The sequence below is a fragment of the Enhydra lutris genome, unplaced genomic scaffold, assembly GCF_002288905.1.
Source record: "Enhydra lutris kenyoni isolate GAN:26980312 unplaced genomic scaffold, ASM228890v2 scaffoldscaffold19, whole genome shotgun sequence".
NCBI lineage: Eukaryota > Metazoa > Chordata > Mammalia > Carnivora > Mustelidae > Enhydra > Enhydra lutris.
This window is the reverse complement of record NW_019154103.1, coordinates 26,446,527-26,466,578: the sequence shown is the minus strand read 5'-3', so window position 1 is coordinate 26,466,578 and position 20,052 is coordinate 26,446,527.

Genomic DNA, 20,052 nt, shown 5'->3' with positions numbered 1-20,052 from the left:
GGAATATTTCTTGTGCTTCCACTGTCCCAAAAGAACATCATTTCAACACTGATAAATTTTGAACTTTCCCTGCAGATTGTGAGTGAGGTACAAAATACCATTCCTGATGGGGGAACTTGTTTCAGTGAGTTTCAGCTTGAGAATATTTGTGATAGGAAGAAGTAATGATAAAAGTACAGGAAACTATTAACCAGGGGCATTTCTTTCAACTTTTCTCACTCAAGCTTCTTTTATTTTTAAAATTTTAATTCCAGTATAATTAACATATGGTGGTATTTTAGTTTTAGGTATACAATATAGTGATTCAACAGTTCTATGCATTCTTTACTCAGGGTTCATCATGGTAAGTGAACTCTTAATCCTCTACACCTATTTCATCCATCTCCCCCACCCAAGGCCCCCTTTGATAACCATCAGTTTGTTCTCTATATTAAAAGTCTATTTATTTGTTTTTTTTCTTTGTTTTTTTTTTTTATTCCACATATGAGTGAAATCATATCTCTCTGACTGACTTATTTCACTTAGCACTGTACCTTCTAGGTCTATCCGTGTTGTTGCAAATGGCATGATCTCATCCTTCTTTATGGCTGCATAATATTCCATTGTATAAATCTATACCGCTTCTTCTTTATCCGTTCATCTATGGATGGACACTAGGGTTGCTTCCATAATTCGGCTATTTAAATAGTGCTCCAATAAACATAAGGGTGCATATATCTTTTTGAATTAATGTTTTCATATTCTTTGTGTAAATACCTAGTAGCAGAATTACTGCATCATATGGTAATTCTATTTTTAATCTTTTGAGGAACCTCCATACTGTTTTCACAGTGGCTATACCAGTTTTCATTCCCACCAACAGTACAGGAGGGTTCCTGTTTTTCCACATCTCTGCCAACACTTACTTTTTCTTGTATTGTGGATTTTAGCCATTCTGACACGTGTGAGGTGATATCTCATTGTAGTTTTGATTTGCACTTCTCTGACGATGAGCAATGTTGAGCATCTTTTCACGTGTCTGTTGGATGTCTTTCTGTGGAAAAGTGTTCATGTCTTCTGCTTATTTTTAAATTGGAGTATTTGTTTTTTTCACTGAAGTTTCTTTTAAGTTAGAGGGAAGCAAAAATGCCTCTCTTCTTGAGTAGCAGGTTTCTATTAATACCATTTTAGACCTACTAATTTGTTAAGCATTCACTTTACTACCAGGCATTGTGCTACACGCTTGGTATATCTTACTTCACTTACTTTTCCTAACAAAGATATGAGATGTGGAAATTGAATTTCAGCAAGATTAAGGCACTCACTCAAGGTCACACAATTACTAAGTGGTATTGTCAGGATTCAAGTGTCTGTCCACAGTCCGAGCTTTCTCCTATTGGTTAAGCTATCCCTGCTATACAGGTATGTACAATAGAAATGCTACACGGTTTGCTATCAGACAGGCTGTATTCAGATTCCACTCTACTATTCACTAGCCTTGGAAATTTAGGCAAGTTACTTAAGCCTCAGTCTCTTCTTCTGAGTCAAGTGGGACCCACAATGCTTGACAAATGGGGCATTTGAGGATTAAGCAATAAAAGGTCCTAGCTGCATAATTAATGGTATATTCCTTCCTTCTAATAAACAATGAATTCCATAATTGGAAACTTTTCTGCTATATACTTGCCATCTTTCAGAGAACTTGACATTTGGCCAAAGACCCAAAGTAAGAGTAAACAGCTGTGTGAGGAGCTGGGACAAGAATAGTCCAGCCAGAGAGTAACAACCACTAAGACCCTCAAAAGGAGAGGGCCTGGGGTTTTCAGAGGAGGAGGCACAAGCCAGGGTGACAGGGGCACAGAGTCAGGGAAAGGCTGGTGGACAAGTGGCTGGAGGTGTGGGCAGGGTCTTGGAAGCCAGGTGTTGGAGTGTGGATTTATTTTACACTCAAAGGGAAGATATACATCTTAACGAGATGAGTGACATGATGTCTGGGTAGGCAGAATAATGTGTCCAGTCCCCTACACTGTGCCACCTAACCAAAGATGTCCACATCTGCATTCCTGGAACCTGTAAATATATTACCTTATATGTCAAAAAGGACACTGTGGCGTGATTAAGTCAAGGGTCTTGACAGGGCGCCTGGGTGGCTCAGTCAGTTAAGCGTCTGCCTCCGGCTCAGGTCATGATCTCAGGGTCCTGGGTTTGAGCCCCACGTTGGTCTCCCTTCTCAGTAGAGAGCCTACTTCTCCCTCTCCCTCTGCCCCTCCCCCTGCTCCTTTCTCTCTCTTGCTCACTCTGTCTTGCAAATAAATAAAGTCCTTAAAACAAATAGGAGTTTAGAGTTGGGGAGGATATCCTAGATTATCCAGGTGGGCCCAATGTCCTCACAAGGATCCCCATAAAGGGGAGGTAGGAAAATCAGACTCAGAACAGGACATGTGACAAAGGAAGCAGAGGTTACTGCAAAGCTGGGTCACAAGCCTAGGAATGCAAGCAACTTCTAACGCTGGAAAAGGCAAGAGATTCTCCTCTAGAGCCTCTAGAATGAATGCAGCCCTGCCAACACCCCAACTTTAGCCCAGTGAAAATAACTGTGGGCTTCTGACTTCCAGAACTCTAAGAAAATTAATGATCATGTGTTAAGCTGCTACAAGTGTGGCAGGTCCCGACAGCAGCGATAGGAGATGAATACAATGCCTCTGGCTTCTGAGTGGAGAATGGCTTAAGGGGGATATATCAAGGGTGGAACTGGGAAGCCAGCTGAGATGCTATTACAGCCATCCAGATGACGTGGCTCCGTCCAAGAGTAACAATGGCCACCCAGACCTGTGATAAAGAGACACACCGGACATGGATTTTGGAGGTAGAGCTGCTAGGACTTCCCAGAGTCCCTTAGCTCCTAAGCTGGTCTTTGTTTTGGCGGGAGCTGGAACCCGTGGTACCATTTGGCACACTAGAGTCATCAGTCCTAGGAAGCAAGTGCTGCTTTAGTAGGTAACTGACTTGACAGATAAATAATTTACTCACCAACGGGAAACATCTAGAGCCAAAATGAAGGAACTCAGAGCCCAGACTGTACAAGTCTAAAGGCAAGCTCTTTGGTTTTGTACTGTCATCAAGAACGGAAAAGCAAGGCTCAAGACAGCAGCAGCCACAGAAGTGAATGACCTTGAGGGTAAGATGGTACCTCTGGCCAGGCTCTGCCGAATTTCTCTTATGAGGCGTAAAAAGAATGATTTTCTTGGTGGCAGGAAAGAGAAGGAAAGAAATCGCCTCTCTACCCAAGTAGCGTTTGTCAGACCTCTCTGAGCACCACCCTCCACTCCTTTGTCCCACCTGCAGGCCAGGGCCCCACCTGCTATCACAATGAGACATTGACGCAGGCAAGGATTCAGATTGTGGCCTCTGCCCACCGTCCTTGCGCGGCAGCCCAGAGCTGTGTGGAATGCCAGCTGGAGGACTGAGAACCCGGGGACTGGGGACATTCCATGGGAGACAAGCCAGGCTGCCTTATCACACAATAGGCCTTTCCTTCCCTTGGGGGGCGGGGGAGAAGAGTTAAATAAGTCTTCACTTCACCCAGGCTTCTAAGACCTTGCTGGAAGGATTTCCCTAAAATCCCCTCCCCAGCTCTAACTCCACCGGCCCAGGTCATCACACCTTTCTCCATCAGCACCCACGGCCAATCTCAGCCTCCTGAGGAGGAACCTGAGCCTGGCAGATTGGTCTCAGGAGCTGCGGCACGATTCCCATGTGTCTCAGAGTTTACATAGCTGTGTTTTCCTATGTGTGCCACACACTATCTCTCCTCTCCAAGAAACGCTCTTTGAATCCCAAACTTTCCCCAGGAATGAAACCGTTCGTCCTCTTGTAGAGGCTTCCCATCACAAGGTTCTGCACAGCTAAGGGAAGAGGGGAACCCTCCTCACTCCTCAGGGAAGCCAAGGGTTCAGCATCTAAGGGCGGGAAGCTGTTCTGCCGGAATAGGGAAGAGGGAGCTGTGCAAATGAGTTTCCGGATGTTGCATGTCCTCTCTCTGGCCTCCAGATGTCTCAGCTTGTGCATGTTCACCCTGTTCTCCATTGCCTGAAGGTAATCTGCTGCTCCCCACTTTCATCACAGAACGTAAGAAGCCTCACCTCAGCCCAGATGAGCCGGTCAGTGGGCCTCTGCCCAAGAGAGTGAGAACAAATCACTCTTCTGTTTTTTGTTTTGTTTTGTTTTGTTTTGCATGTACCCCATTATGACTTAATGGTCCCATTTCTGTCCCGAACCTGTCACTCTCGACTAACGCCACACCTTACCTCCTGCGCACTCCCTAGATCCCCAAAATGATTTGTAGGTTCGTATCTCCATTTTTATCAACAATGAAAAACAAACTACTTCGCCAAGAGAATAACCCAGATGCCCGACGCTCACAAAGAAGGTGCCCTCTAGCTCTGATCCCTCCCATCAGAACTAGACTTTATCCCTGGTCTCTATTTTAGGAAGCTTTTCATCCCACAGGCCACAAAGGCAACCAATTGCCTGAAGAGAATAGCTTTGTGATGAACACAGAGGTCACTCTGGATACGATGTGCTGTTAGTTGATTACACACTTTTCTAAGGCTGTCCTTGGTACAGAGGCAAGGAATGCTAAATGGCATGGCATGTGCTTCTCGTTCCAGCAATTAGTTTTGATGTCTCTGGCTTAATGCTGTGTCCAGTTGTTCTGAAAGAGAAAAGAAATGCTCTGATTCTGCACCATTTATTTTTATACATGCATTCAGTGAAGACGTATCAGAACCTAGGCCTCTCCTAGGCATTGTGAGGGATAAGAACGAATCATTCCCCACCCTCAAGAAGCCAATAGCATAGAAGAGGAGGGAAAACATGGAAGGAAAATATGACATACACAATGCTGCAGCATTTGGAGGAGGGAAAGAGCCCTTCCTTTGTTCAACAAGTATATGCCAGGCGTGCTTAAACCGTTTGAGGCCTATGGAAGTGAAGAAGGCAAAAGAGGTCCCTACTCTTAGGGGAAAAATAAATGATCATTGCACTAGTAAAAATAAATAAATAAATAAATATACAAAGTTAATCTAAATAGTGATAAATACAATTAATAGAATAGGAATGGGATGAGATGGAGGTTAGTTTGGAGTAGGTCTTTAGGTAAGCCTCTGTGGCAAGGTGACCTTTTCTCTAAATGACAAGGTGGCTCTAGCTATACAAGACCTAGGAGAGGAATGACATGGGCAGAGGAAACAAGCACAAAGGCACTATGGTAGGCACAGGCTGGGAACTTTAGGAGAGAAGTGACAGTTTGGCCTCAAAGAATGGGTAAAATGACATTTCAGGAAATAAAATTATTTAAGCAAAGGCACAGAAATGGGAAAGCATGAACTGCACTCAGTTGGAAGCAAGCACAGACTTCAATCAAGGTCTGGTCAAACCTGAAATTCTGAAAATAAGATGAGGGCAGATTATTTCTGGAGAGCCCAGGGCCAGGCTGTGGCTATGGACTGTATTCTGTGAGCAGGGAGCACTGTGGGTTTTAGAGCCTCTGACTTGATAAAAAGGTGCTTTAGCAAGATTTCTCTGGCATTAGTGGGAACTATTTTTGCCTTTGACAAACAAACATTCCTCTGTGCTTCTCTGGAAGCTTCCTATTTCCTGATAAATATTCATTTTCATGCCTCGGTTTCTTGTAAGAGGCTGGGCTAACTAAAAAATAGTTTTAAGTAGAGATGGCAATATAATTTGTGGGGTCCTGTCAAAAGGAAAATGTAGGGCCCTTTGTTCAAAATGCAGTTTATAAGCTTTTTCCTTTCTTCAGCCATCTCTGTCTTGACTTCTCATGGTGTTTTGTATTATTCAATATGAAATAACTCCCTCAAACATGAGGATACTTGCCGGGCAAGCACAGACCCTCGCAGGCACCAGATGCTTCCCCTCAACCCAATACTCTGGCTCCCACACTCAGCACCCCACAGTAGGGGAAGTCAGCAGCGGTCCCTGGTGGGGAGCAGGAGAGCAGGAGACCAACACCACATCTCTCAGAGGCAGGCAGGTGGAACCCCATGTGAGCAGAGGCTCCAAGCCCCCCGGTGCATGCTCCATTGTTCCATCCTCACTTAGAAAACATAAGTCCAAAGATAAAATACTTAAGAATTCCAAGATGCCAGTTGCCTCCTTCTGCCCATGCCCATGAATCATCCCGGACTGAAGCCTGAGGAGACAGTAACTGCCTCTCAGTGTATAGATGTATTTCCCTCAGAACTTAAACTCAGTGAGCTACTGTCCTTCAGAAACACATGTGCTACCAAAGTTTTATAAGATGATTGTGTATGTGTGTGTCAGGGGGACTGAGTAAGGGTACATATTTCTTCAACTTGCTGTGAATCTACACTTACTTGAGAATAAAAGGTTATGTACACAAAGCCTTCACACATGTGCTAGTTTTCTGAAGGAAAGAGGAGGAAGGAAGGAGTCTAAGAGCAACTAAGAGAGGATCAACTTGAAGCCACTTAGAGGTACTTGGCTGGACAGGAAAAGGTCCCACCTGCATCCTCAGCTGGAAATGTAAACCCTGTCCATGAGCTCAGAAGGGATGAAAAGAGAGTGGTCAGGCTCTCGTCCCAAAGGTGGAGGACTAACCAGCTTGTTTCTGACCACATTTACCCTATTCAAATCCACTACATGACCATTTACTAATTGCTCACCCTCTACAAGGAACGCACTGCTCTTGGCTGTCTGGCATTACAATTCAAGACGATTGTATCTTATGCAAGGAATGTTTTCCCAAGAGTGGATGGAATCCAAGACTAAGCTTGACGGAGAATGGCAGGTATTTCTAATTACCAGCTAAAGAAGCACTACCTTATGGCAACAGAGTAAAGAGTGCTCTTGGCCCAAAAGTTTTAAAATTCTTGTTGATTTTTTAAATTTGGGAGTATTTACCTTATTTGTAATTTTGTACTTGATGCTTACATCATACTCTTCAAAATTTGCATAATTCAAATTGGCGTGAAAGGATCTACACAGATCCAAAAGGGATATTGTTGGAATTTAAAATACATATAATTTTTATAAAAATATATATAATATATAAAAAAGCATCTAGCACAATCTTTGGAACAAATGGGAAAAAAATTAAGGAGACCCATTCTTATTGCTGTTACAGTCAATAATATTTCCAATAAATCACAGTCTCCAATTCTAAGAATAGTATCTCTAAACTATAAAACTGGGGCAGGTTTCATTTTTTTTAATCTGCAGAAGTAGAATAAAAGTAGAGCTCATGGAGTTAAAACATTTTATAAGAAAATACCATTTAGCCCTGAGATTCTAAATGTTTTTCCACTGAAGAGAAAATTAATACCTGGTCAATTCTGCTTCTGTGCAAAAGTGGAACAGAGTAACAAATTAAATCAACATATTATCCCAAAGCTTTGGTCTATTCAGCAGTTAGAATACCTCTTTCATGATGTTATTTTTCTTTGCCCACATCATAGGAGAAGGACAATAATCAATGAGATCTCTGAATTAAAGTCAAGCACTGGCCAAAACACTCTGTAGGATCATTCCCTAAATTGGGAGAAATAGCCCATATGTCCTTCACTCCAGGATGACAGCTAGTGGGTGAGCTACCCCTGAAGCAGCAGAGCCAGGACCAGGACACCAGAGTTCAAAGCGTGCAACACCATCTTCATGGCCACCCCTTGGCTCTAGCCATCGTCTGTCCTGAGTAGCACATCCTCCAGGGCCAATCTTCTATCTTGGGGCCTCAGATTGAAAAAGGGCAAAGCCACCAGACAAGTGCGTTTCACATCATTCTAGGGAGGAGAAAAGAGAACTAGGAAAATTTATCTCTGGAGAGGTTATATTATAGCTGTGAAGAAACACAGCGAAACACACCTATCCTAAGAGAGACTGGTGCTGAATACCAGGACTACGGGCTCCTTGACAGTCATCTGCTTTGATTGTGTGTTTAACTGAGTACTTCCTCTGGATTCAACCCTGTCTTAGCTACTACCAGGGGAAAAACACATAATCCCTGTTCAGATGAAGCTTGTATCTACCTGGGTCCATAAGACCCACATGAAATAGTCTTTTGAACAGAGATTAATAAGATTACTAGCCCTGGTTCTCACAAACTGGGATCCAGCCTCAGTCCTGCTAACTTGCTACCTAGGTGCACCCAGGGAATTCAGTGAGCTTTTCCAAACCTTTCTCCTGAACTATAAGATGAAGATAATAATAGCCCTAACCTCCCAAGGTGAATTTGAGCATGGGACACATTGAATCTGACCTGTATGGAAGAAATCCCTTTTCATTGAGACAGTCTCATGCTGTGATTCAGTAAGTCTTGATTCACTTCCTGGATTTACCACCTATTACCTGCATTTCCTCGGTCAAATTACTTTACCCCCTTGTCCCCACTTCCCGGTTTGTAGAATGTGGATAATGCAGCTCTCACAATGATATTGTTTCATAACCCTGCCAAAATCAACAAGCAGTATTAAGACAATCCTTTCTGATGTGAAGAATCAGGGCCCGTTTGCTTCCATTTTATTCTTCACACAAGACAAGGTCAAATGACATTCAGAAATTATCTACATTATTTTTAACAATATGTTGGTGAAATTTCTCTTCCCTTTTCCAAAGCTCTGAGCCATTTAGATTTCTTTGGTTAGACAGGAAGGAGTTTGCTAGAAACTCCCAGTCAACTCTGCAGACATGACCAAGCAACTAATGCAAAGAACGGGAGGTGTTCTGATCCATTCTACTATCTCCAAGGGGTTTCACAACAGATCTCAGGATAGGCTGTCTCAATCGAGGCAGGTTCAATGGGAAGATTCTATTATTTACTAGATATACTAAACCAACAGACAACTATAATATGCAGATGCACAGAGAGGTTTTTCACAGGACATATTATATGTCCTCTCTCCCAATATGTATCTGTTGTTTTTCTTCCAAGAAGGGGGTACCCCAGTCTTCCGGCATCTTACTTAAGAACAAGAGACCAGGGGTGCCTGGGTGGCTCAGTGGGTTAAAGCCTCTGCCTTCGGCTCAGGTCATGATCCCGGGTCCTGGGATCGAGCCCCGCATTGGGCTCTCTGCTCAGCGGGGAGCCTGCTTCCCTCTCTCTCTCTCTGCCTGCCCACTCTGCCTACTTGTGATCTTTCTCTCTGTCAAGTAAATAAAAATTAAAAAAAAAAAAACTTAAAGAACAAGAGACCATAGTTCTGATTTGCTAATCTCATTTGTTTCCTTAAAGAAAGAAGAAAATTTTTAATTATATAGTGAGTGTGAGAGGAATGAATAGCCCCCTACAAAGAGTCGTGATGAAAAAAAACCTCCTAAATGAGTTGATCAAATAATTAAAAGTATTTAGCATAGGACCTGCTTCACCATAAAAATTCGATCTCAGTAAATATTAGGGCATACACACATAGACACACACAAACCAAATGAGGTACTATATAGTTTAGCCCCCAATGATATGGCATGGGCATAGTCTGCAGGGAGAGAGAGTATGGCGATGGCTGCAAGAGATAAAAAGATTTCATGAAGGTAGAGGAATTTGAGGTTGGCTAGAATATGAACAGGAAAAGGAAAGACAAGAAGGCATGAAAGGTGAGGGAAACGGAGTGCAGACAGAGAAGGAATGAGGGGGGTGTATTCCTGGGATGGACACTAAGGACGATTAATTAAATTGATAGAAATGGTGGGTCAGGTTATAGAGGGGATTGGAGTCAGCAGGAAAGACTTGATTGGATTTTAAAGATTTTATTTATTTATTTGAGAAAAAGCATGAATGGGGGGAGAGGCAGAGGGAGAGGGAGAAGCAGACTCCCTGTTGAGCAGGGAGCCCAACGTGGGGCTCGATCCCAGGACCCTGAGATCATGACCTGAACCAGAGGCAGACGCTTAATGGACTGAGCCACCCAGGTGCCCCTTGACAAGATATTTTTGACTTGTTCAGGAGTCTATCAATCTCGGTCCAGTCAGGAGACAGAAATAACACAGTGTATTAGTCAGGGAAACAGAACCAACAGAAGTGTGTGTGTGTGTGTGTGTGTGTGTGTGTGTGTGTCTGTGTGTGTGTGTCTGTGTGTGTGTATATACTCAGAGGGAGATTTTAAGGAACTGGGCTATTGTAAGGGCTGGCAAATCTGAATTGTACACGCAGCCCAGCAGGCTGGAGACCCAGGGAAGAGTGGGTTTTGCAGCAGGAGTCTGAAGGCAGTCTGGAAGCAGAACTCCTTCCTCTGGAAGACCTCGGTCTTTTTACCTTGAGGCCTTCAACTGATTGATGAGGCCCACTCACATCATGGAGGGTAATCTGCTTTACTTCAAGTCTACTCCTTTAAATGTTAATCACATCTAAAAAAATACATCACAGCAACATCTAGAATGGTGTTTGACCTTATGTCTAGGCACCATCATGAGCCAATGTGACATATAAAATTAACCATTGCACACAATAATTTAAACTAGCGACCAATGATAAGAAACTAATTATAAAGATAAAAAAGGGAACTCTTAAGTGTCTTCAGGTAGAGAGAGAGAGTACTCAAGGAAGCATAAACTTGGAAACAGGGTCTCAGGCCTCACTGGAGAAGGCCGGTTGCAGTCACTGGTTGATGGAAGATTTTGCTGGGTTGGCAGGGCAAAGCTAATGCACAGTCTCTGGGCTAGCAGAAACAACCCTTAGGGCTCAGGTGAGCCAAGGCTACTGGACAGGTGTGCAGGGAGTCGGGCATATTGAGAGTACTGGGCACTGCTGTAGGTGTGAGGCCCAGAGAGCTTGGTGTCTGCCTTGCAACCGTTACAAAACAAATGTCCAGGGCACATGTGAGCTGAGGCTGATGCTTGGCCATGTAGAGTGAGTTGGGTACATAGAAGATGCTGGAGTGCCACTGTGGGTGCTGCTGAAACTGGGAGTTAGAAAGGACTCCCTCTATAATAACTTAGTATACTTTGAGTACCTCTTAGGCATGGGGGTCTGTTTGTTACCTGTCCAGCTGCACAGGACTGAGGAGAGGGTTTACAGAGGCACCCAGGCCTCAGTATCTGGAGCTCCCCACTATGCCATCAACACCTAAACTGAGAGCTGGGAAACCCTGAAGAAGCTGTATCCTACAAGCACTTAGCACCGGAAGAAACCTAAAGGGCTGAGGAATAGAGAAAAAATGCAACACCGCCCACAGGAACTGGGAGGAAGAAGCCTTCTTCCTGCAACGCCCCTCCAGAACTCTGTACTGGCAAAGTTTAACTTCATGCCAGCTGGCAAAGGAAAAATGTTATAATTTTTATTTATGTTTAATATTAATATTAAACTATTAAGGTCCCAGGTCCCATTTTCACAAACCAGGCAATGAAGGATAAATCTGGAGCTGAGAGGCAGTAAAGTGGCAATGAATACCATGGGAAATGCACTGGAAGCAGACCTTGGGTGTATGACACCAGGCAGTTCAAATTACATTGTCAAGACTGCACTGGCATTGGGAAACCCAGACAGGAGGCTGCTGTAGCAACACGGGCATGAGATGGCAAGCCCCTGGGCCAAAGTGCTATCGCTAGGAATGAAATGCAAGGTTGGGGTGAAATATTTCAAAGGAAAACCAGAATTCTTGCTTTAGGTTATCACTCGGACTTAGTCTGTTCAGGCCACTATAACAAAGATACTGTAGAATGGGTGCCTTAAACCACAAATACCGATTTCTCAGTTTTGGAGACTAGGAGGCATAAGATCAAGGCTCTGGCAGATCCGGTGTCCAGTGTAGATCCGCTTCCCGATTCATAGATGGCTGTCTCTGGTGTGTGTCCTCTCGTGTCAGAAGAGGCAATGCAGCTCTGTGGCCTGCCTAAAAAAAACTCCAGAGTATGGATCTCATTCATGGGGGTCTAGCCCCATGTTCCAATCACTTCCCAAAGGCCCCACCTCCTAACACCATCACACTGGAGGCTAGGATTTCAACGTATGAATTTGGGGAAGGACATAACCATTTAGTCCCTAACACACCCCGACTGAGGAAAGCAGGGGAGGTCTGCAGAGAGATTGGAGAAAGAGAACCACGTTCCCTCTACTTTGGAGTGCAGAGTATGCTGTCGTGTATATCTGGATAAACATCGGAATCCACGGAGAACCAGAACACTCCCTCTTGGAAGAACTGGGTCACCCCTTTCTTTCTTTCTTTTTTTTAAAGATTTATTTATTTATTTATTTATTTATTTATTTATTTATTTATTTCACAGACAGAGATCACAAGTAGGCAGAGGAGGAAGCAGGCTCCCCGCTGAGCAGAGAGCTCGATGCAGGGCTCTAATTCAGGACCCTGGGATCATGACCTGAGCTGAAGGCAGAGGCTTAACCCACTGAGCCTCCCAAGCGCCCCTGGGTCACCCCTTTTATAATGAGGGTCAGAAGAGGGAAGAATAAGGCAGGCAAAAAACCATGAGTAATAATGGGCACGTTGGGTTTGGGAATCCTAGGACCTAAGGACATGGCCAGAAAGGGGGCCTAGGAATTGTTGTCAAGAATGAGACCACCTGAAGACCAGCAGATCAGTCTAAGGCTGGTAATGTCCATGGTGGGTCTTTGTGCCTAGCACGAAGTCTGGCAAAAGGTACAGACACATTCAGTAAGTGCTGGAGGAAGGAAGGACAGGAGAGAGGGTAGTAAGGAGAAAGAAATTCATTCAAGCCAGAATGTTCATCCAGGCGCAACTGGGCCAAAAGGCAGCGGCCTCAAGACATGGTCACAGAGGAAGGCAGAGCCGTTAGTAAGTGCCTGCTCTTGCAACAGACAGCATCTACCTGTAGAAGATTCTAGATCTACATATAACTAGAGACAAATACTGACTCCTCTGAATCTGTGAGTAAGGGGCAGATTAGCAGGAATCCAGACACAGGAGCCAACCACTGAGAACATCACAACTCCTTTCTAAGATAAGACAGCGACATCACCCAGACTCCCTCTCTTCTCTGCCGTCTTCCTCTGCTCCAGCCCCAGACCCACCCATGCCCCAGCCCGGCCCAGCCCTCCTCTCAGTAACTACCACTGCTGGGTCTGGTGCAGAACTTTCCTCTCACGGTGTCTTGAGTCCTAGGGATATGGCAGCGATGTTTCATTTGCACTTCAACTGAAAGCAGAGCCCAGATTTGGGAAGGAAAAAAACCTCATTTTTAGGTGGACTTTACATAGATGATCTCATCTCATCTCCTCCTTATAAAGGAAGATGCTGGGGGGAGCCTGGGGGGCTCAGTTGCTTAAGCATCTGCTTTCAGCTCAGGTTATAACCTCAGGGTCCTGGGATTGAAGCCCACATGTTGCTCCCTGCTCAGTGGGGAGCCTGCTTCCCCCTCTCCTTCTGCCCCTCCACCTCCCACCCCGCTGCTCATACTCTCTCTCCTGCTCTCTCTCAAATAAATAAATAAATAAAACCTTTAAAAAACATTTAAAAAAAAATCTCGGTTAATTTCTAGTTCTGACTCTCCACTTTCATCAAATTTCTATGCAATATGAAATATATAGACATAATAATGAAAGCTAACAAAAAAATAAAAATGATGAAAGTTAACATGTATCCATCCCTTATGAAATGCACAGCAGTGTTCTGAACAGTTTACCTATGTATTGACTAAATCTTCTCTCATAAGGAAACTGAAGCACGGAGTTTAAAGAGGTTGCCCAAGGCCACAGACGTGAGGTTTCCAACCCAGCTTTCCTGGCTCTAGAATCCATCTCCAAACCAAAAATACGCCGAGTTCAGAGAGAAAGCTTGTAGGGCAAACATTCAGTGGCAGAGCCCGAGATGTAGACTATCTTGGTTTTACAGTTCACCTGGTAACTTCTTGACAATTTTGGAAAGATCACAAGCATGACTCAGATTAACGTCTTCCCAGTCTCGCTGTTCTGACCAGGTGGTAGTTGCTGTGCTCTCAGGGACAGTTTAGAAACCAAGGAAAAGGGTGACAAATGAGGCATGTGTGTGAGGCCAGAAGCGTCTCTGCAAAGCCTTAAAGCCTGGGCGGCTGGGACTCCAACATCGCCACCGCCCCTCCCCCTCGCTAACTTCCCCACAGGAAGCCTGTCGTCTGGGGGCACTGTGACGCCCGTAGGTCTGTGTGCACATGGACTCCTCCAGGCCCCAAAGCCGCCTGTGCCTCCCGGAGCCTGGAATCTCCCTGGTGCCAGGAAACAACGGGATGCTGCCAACATGTATTTGTCATTCCTAAAGCATGGTTCCCCACTCCAGGCAAACTGAAAAGAAAAGCACAAAATTCCGAATTTGCAGCCAGTTACCTCTGCTGCTGCTGCTGCTGGTGGTGGCAGCCAGGCACTATGAAAGTAGGAAAAGAGCAGGAACTATACTTCTATTCAGACAAGAGCTGCTGCAACCATGGGGCAGAAAGTTGTCATCATCTCAATCTTTGGACAAAAACCAAATGAGGGGGCGCCTGGGTGGCTCAGTGGGTTAAAGCCTCTGCCTTCAGCTCGGGTCATGATCTCAGGGTCCTGGGATCGAGTCTCAGGCTCTCTGCTCAGCGGGGAGCTTGCTTCCTCCTCTCTCTCTCTCTCTCTGCCTGCCTCTCTGCCTACTTGTGATCTCTCTCTCTCTGTCAAACAAATAAAATCTTTAAAAAAAAAAAACCAAATGAGAAATGTTAAATTCACAAAGTTTGGGCAGGGACCCCAGTACCACCCACAAACAAGCTTGACTTGCCCTCTGTTCTTCATCCATGCTTTCTGCCTACTTGGAGAGCATAAAGGGAAGTAAAAACAAACACATACATACATACATGTATGTAATGATGTTGAGTGGTGCCGTGAGGGGAGTGCAGTCCCTAGGGTCAAGGCTTCCATTTAATCAAGAACCAAGGCAGCAAACATCACTACAGTGAAAGCACTCTTGTATCTCTCCTTCTCACCTCGGTGGGCTTTGCCACTTTCCTGATCTAGTCAGCTATGACATGGCCAGAGTCCGCTCTCTCTCAGCTATCAAAGAGGGATGGTTTTCAGACACCAGTGGGGAGGGGATGCCCTCAAACTGTTGCCTACAGATCAAAGGCTCTGATCGTCATTAATAAGGCCCTAAGAGACACTCACTCCTCAATGTTGCTTCCAATGGCTAGCTTTAAATATGGCTCTCTAGATGTGTATTTTATACACCTTTCATGTGCTGTTTTGCTTTAGGGCATGCTTTCTTTCCCTCTAAATATATTTTGGCTCTGTTTTCCCCACTGAGAATTAGCTCTTTTTCATGGCTAAAGATGTCTTTTTCCTCCTTCTTAGTTCCTAGATTTTCATGGCTGTGCCTTCAGATAAAGTGAAACACACTGGCATAGTGTCCCCACATTTTCCCTCTCTTTAGACAAAGAGGCACAACCACAGAATATTTCTACCAAGCTTAAACCAAAATTTGGACCAAAGAAAATAGCTAAAAACCTCTGTAGGTAATTTTAGTTTACTAGACAGTCCACGTTGCAGACAGATACAAATGTCCTTGACCATATTTTTCTTTAGAGAAATAAATTTAGAAGTAGATTCACTATGGTTGGGTTTTATCATTATTATTATTTGCTATTTCCCTTTTCTGAGCAGTCTGATCTTTGGGATTATTTCCGTAGAAATCTCATTTCCACGATAGGCAAGGTCAACATTATCCAAGGCCACCAGGCAAGTTCCTTTATTTTGAATTTGATAGCTTCTGGACCTCACTAAACAAGTCCGTGATATTGTTTTGTTCAGCCTCTTTTCTATTTTACTCTATCTTGCACACATGAAGCAGCTAGATTTCTATTTTGGCTCAAGAAGAGAAAAATGAAGCTAGAGCCTTTCCATGCCTTGGAAAGGAGAATACGAAGTTATGGGGAAACTGGTCTTAAAGAAATCTTTATTGTTTTCAGTACTGACATAAGTGAGAATTTTGGCAGAGCCACAGGGAAAGAATCAAACAGAACCCACTTAAGAATCAAACTGAGGGGTGCACCTGGGTGGCTCAGTGGGTTAAAGCCTCTGCCTTCGGCTCAGGTCAAGATCCCAGGGTCCTGGGATCGAGTCCCACGTCGGGCTCCCTGCTCAGCAGAGGGCCTGCTTCTCCCCCTCCCACTCTCCCTGCTTGTGTTCCCTCTCTCGCTGTGTCTGTCAAATAAATAAATTAAAAAAAAAAAAAAGAATCAAACTGAGGGACTGAGTTTTGCTTAAAGGAGAAGTTGATGATCCCAAGGGCACGGCAACGAGACAAAATGGAGTTCTAGTCGTTCCCTATCCCTAGAAAACATTTGATCTGCGAATACCGAACGACAGCACGGTTAGGATCCGACTAAAAGGAGAACCTTTTCCAAACCCTGTAACTCCGTAAGAGTGGAGTTAAAGGTTCTTGGACGGGCGAAACTGAGAGAAAAGAGTCAGACAAGTAAGAACAGCTGCAGGAGTATCCACACCCACTACACAGGCTCTGTGTCTAGGGTCTTCCTGCAGCTGCTCCCAGGGCCACAGGAGGCTCCTAATCACGGACAATGAGGCAGCAGCTGAAATTAGTCAAGACGGAATCTGGACCAGGCTAAAGGCCCTGTAAGAGACAGTAGCATTCATTTTTTAATCTAGTCCATTCATCAATCATTCATTCTTCTCACAAAGCTGCTCCTTGAGCAGAGGAGAGAGTGATTTTAGGTACTGTTCTTGGTCGCGTGTCACACACCATATGAGTGTAGTCCTCTGCACTCTCCTACAGCAAAGGACGTGGAGAACACGGTAGCTCTGGAGTAACATAATGGTACCAACACTGAGAGACCGACATATCGTCTTACCTATACCCACAGGAAAGCAGACCCAGTGAACGTTTGCTCTTAGTAAATGACTCATCTCTCACTTCTCAAGAGAATGAAATTCCCAGGCTTTATTCGTTTCCCCATTTCTTTTTGTAGTTTGGAATGCTCTGAGAAAATAATATCAATAAATCACAATTCTGCATCTCTCTCTCTATTCCAGAAAAGTTGATGGCTTCAGGAAATGCTCCGTCTCCTTAAATGTTGAATACTACAGCTTTCAAGTGCTAATGCTAAGATCCAGCAGTCTCCCAAATTTCCATGGCCTAAGAAGCCAAACACGTGGGAGAAATAGTGTAGAAAACAGAGCCAAAAAGACCAGTGTTTAAGTTCTTTTTCTGTCTATTTAACCTTTAGATACATTATTGAAACTTGGTTTCTTCCTCTAGAGAATGGGGATAACATTGGTTTCCTATTTTATAGAATAGTCATAAAAAATAAAAAAGACAGAGCCCGTGGAAATGTTTTATAAACTAAAGTGCCATACAACTCTGAGATATTACTTTTAGTTGAAGAATATTCTTATATCCATCTATTTATAAGTTGCAAAAAATTTTTGCATACACATTTACATGCACACATACACACATAGGTATTACATGCCCCCACATGTGTGGGGCATGTAATATGTGTGCATCCATGTACACATATGTATTTATACATGTGTGTTTGGGTACACACGTGTGTGTGTGTGTGTGCACACATGCATGTTTTGGGGGCAGGATGAGTGGGCCCATAGTTTTTATCTGTATCTCAAAGTTATTACCTAAAATTGGTTGAGAAGCTGTGGTCTGGATGATGTCCCACATGATCAGGCATCAAAAATATGCAATTTAAAATCACCAGGAGATTCTACTAAATGCTTAGTAGGATGGCAACTTTATCAACAAGGCAAGCACTATAGAGCATTGGTGAGGGTGTAGAGAATCTAGAACACTCATACACTACTGGTGGGAATGTAAAATGGCAGAGCTACTTTGGAAAACAGTTCAGCAGTTTCCTGTAAAGTTAAGGATAAACTTACCATATGGCCCAACGATTTCACTCTTAGTAATCTACCAAAGAGAAAGAAAACATGTGCCCAGACAAAGACCTGTGCACAAATGTTTACAGTAGCATTATGCAGAATAGACCAAAATTGAAAGAAAAATCTCCCATATCTTGTGAATGGGTGAACTAGATGATTTATATCCATATAACAAGATATAGCTCAAAAATCAAAAGGAATGAAGAATTACTAAGTGCTACAACATGGATGAAACTCGAAAACTTTACATTAAGTAAAAGAAGCTAATCACAAAGACCTTAGTGTATGATGCTACTTACATGAAATATACCGAAATGGCAAATTAATAGGAACAGAAAATAGATGTGTGATTGCCTGTGAGTGGGGGAGCAAGGGCGGCAAATGACTACAGATGGCCTCAAAGAAAATTTGGAGGTCGATGGAAAAGTTCTAAAACTAGATGGTGGCAATGGTTTCGCAACGCTGTACACTGACTAAAACAATCACTGACTTGTACCCATACAGTTAGTGACTTGACGTATATGAGTTACACCGCAATATAGCTGTTTTTAGAAAAGACATGAATAATGGACAGGATGTTTTGTGATGTCATTGTAAAATAAATGTAACAAAATATTTACCTATAAAATTATTTTAGTCTTGCACATATAGTTGGTATTTTAAAATACCGTCATTTAAAAAAAAGTGTTTTTTATGCTCTCTGTGCTGCAGTTTCCTGATCTATAAAATAGAGATGATAAAAGCAACTTCCTCATGAGCATTGGTCAAGAAAAACCAATTAATAGATATTAACAATGTAGAAGAGGGCCTGCCCCAATAAGCATCTCATTGTAGACACTAACTAGCAATCTCATGTCATTACCAACCACATACATTTTGTAAAATAAATTTCTTTTAATTTTTTTTTCTCATGGGAAAAATGAGCATTAATGGTTAATCATACTTCCCCAAGGTGGCATAAATAAAATTCATATTATTAGAGGGTACTCAAAAGGGATGTGGAAAAATATCATAGCTGGAAATTTGGAGTTCCATGGAATATATCAAGGAGAACATAATCAACAAAACCTCATTTGGGTTATATTTTCATTTCAGAATATACAGTCAATTCAAAAAATAAGCTTAGTCTTCCTTCCCTCAGTCATCTTCTCCTTATCTGCCTAGTTGCAGTGCCTGCCCATGCCGAACCTCTTCCTTATCAATTACAGGATGAAGGAAAATGCTCGCCTCTGGAAATAATAAAATTAGAAGGTGCAGAAGTTGGCATGGATAGCAGTTTGGGAAAACCATTTGTGTTCAACTGTATGCCTCAGTCTGGAAATAGGACTTTTTGCTTCTGTGCAACCTCAAACCAAGAAATGAAAAGGTAATTTGTTACTCTTTGATCTTAGGAGTTTCACATTGGGTGGAGGAAATGCTTCTTCAATAGCACTTTTATAGATTTGGGGGATTGGAAGTAGAGGAGAGAACGGCAAATTCACAGCGTAAGTCAATCAACTTTTTCTGAAGAATGAGAAGTTTGGTTCTTTATTATTCCTCCATTTTTTTTTAACACTTTCTAAAGAACAGAAACATCTTCTCCTAACTCATTTACTCTAGACCTCCACATTTTCTAAAAAAGTTTAGTACTGTCATGGTTCACATCTAGCTTCCCAAAGTTATCAGATTTATATATTGTAGGCTAATTGGATGGGTAGTCTCGGGTACAAAAATAATGCAGTAGGCTTGACATTTCAAAGTATACAACCCAACCGGAGGGTCAGGCTTTCTAAGACAGTAGCCTACAAACTCTAAGTATTTAGTGACTTAGGATCATTATTCAGTGTATCAGCCTAAGGAAATGGAGACCATTGGTCAATCCAGCGAGCCAAATGAAAATTTGAGTGTAAGTGCTGCTAATTTAGGGTGAAGGTAGGATGCAGTGAGAAAGAATGAAAAAAATGTAAGAGGTCAACAGTCTATCAATGGCATGTCTCTTTAAGAGGTTTTGGACCCAGCTCGAATTTTAAAGAGAGGCCTAGCCCTGAAACCTCTTAGGCAAACAATATACTGTTCCTATGTGTGGAACATTATTTATTCAAATACATGCTGCTTTAAAGGACAAATAGGGAAATATGATAATAGTAACTTGATTGTATTTCATCATGGGTATTTGTTGGGTAGCTAGCTAATGTGTCCAAGACACTGTTTTAAGTTCTCCACAGACTATTACTATGTTT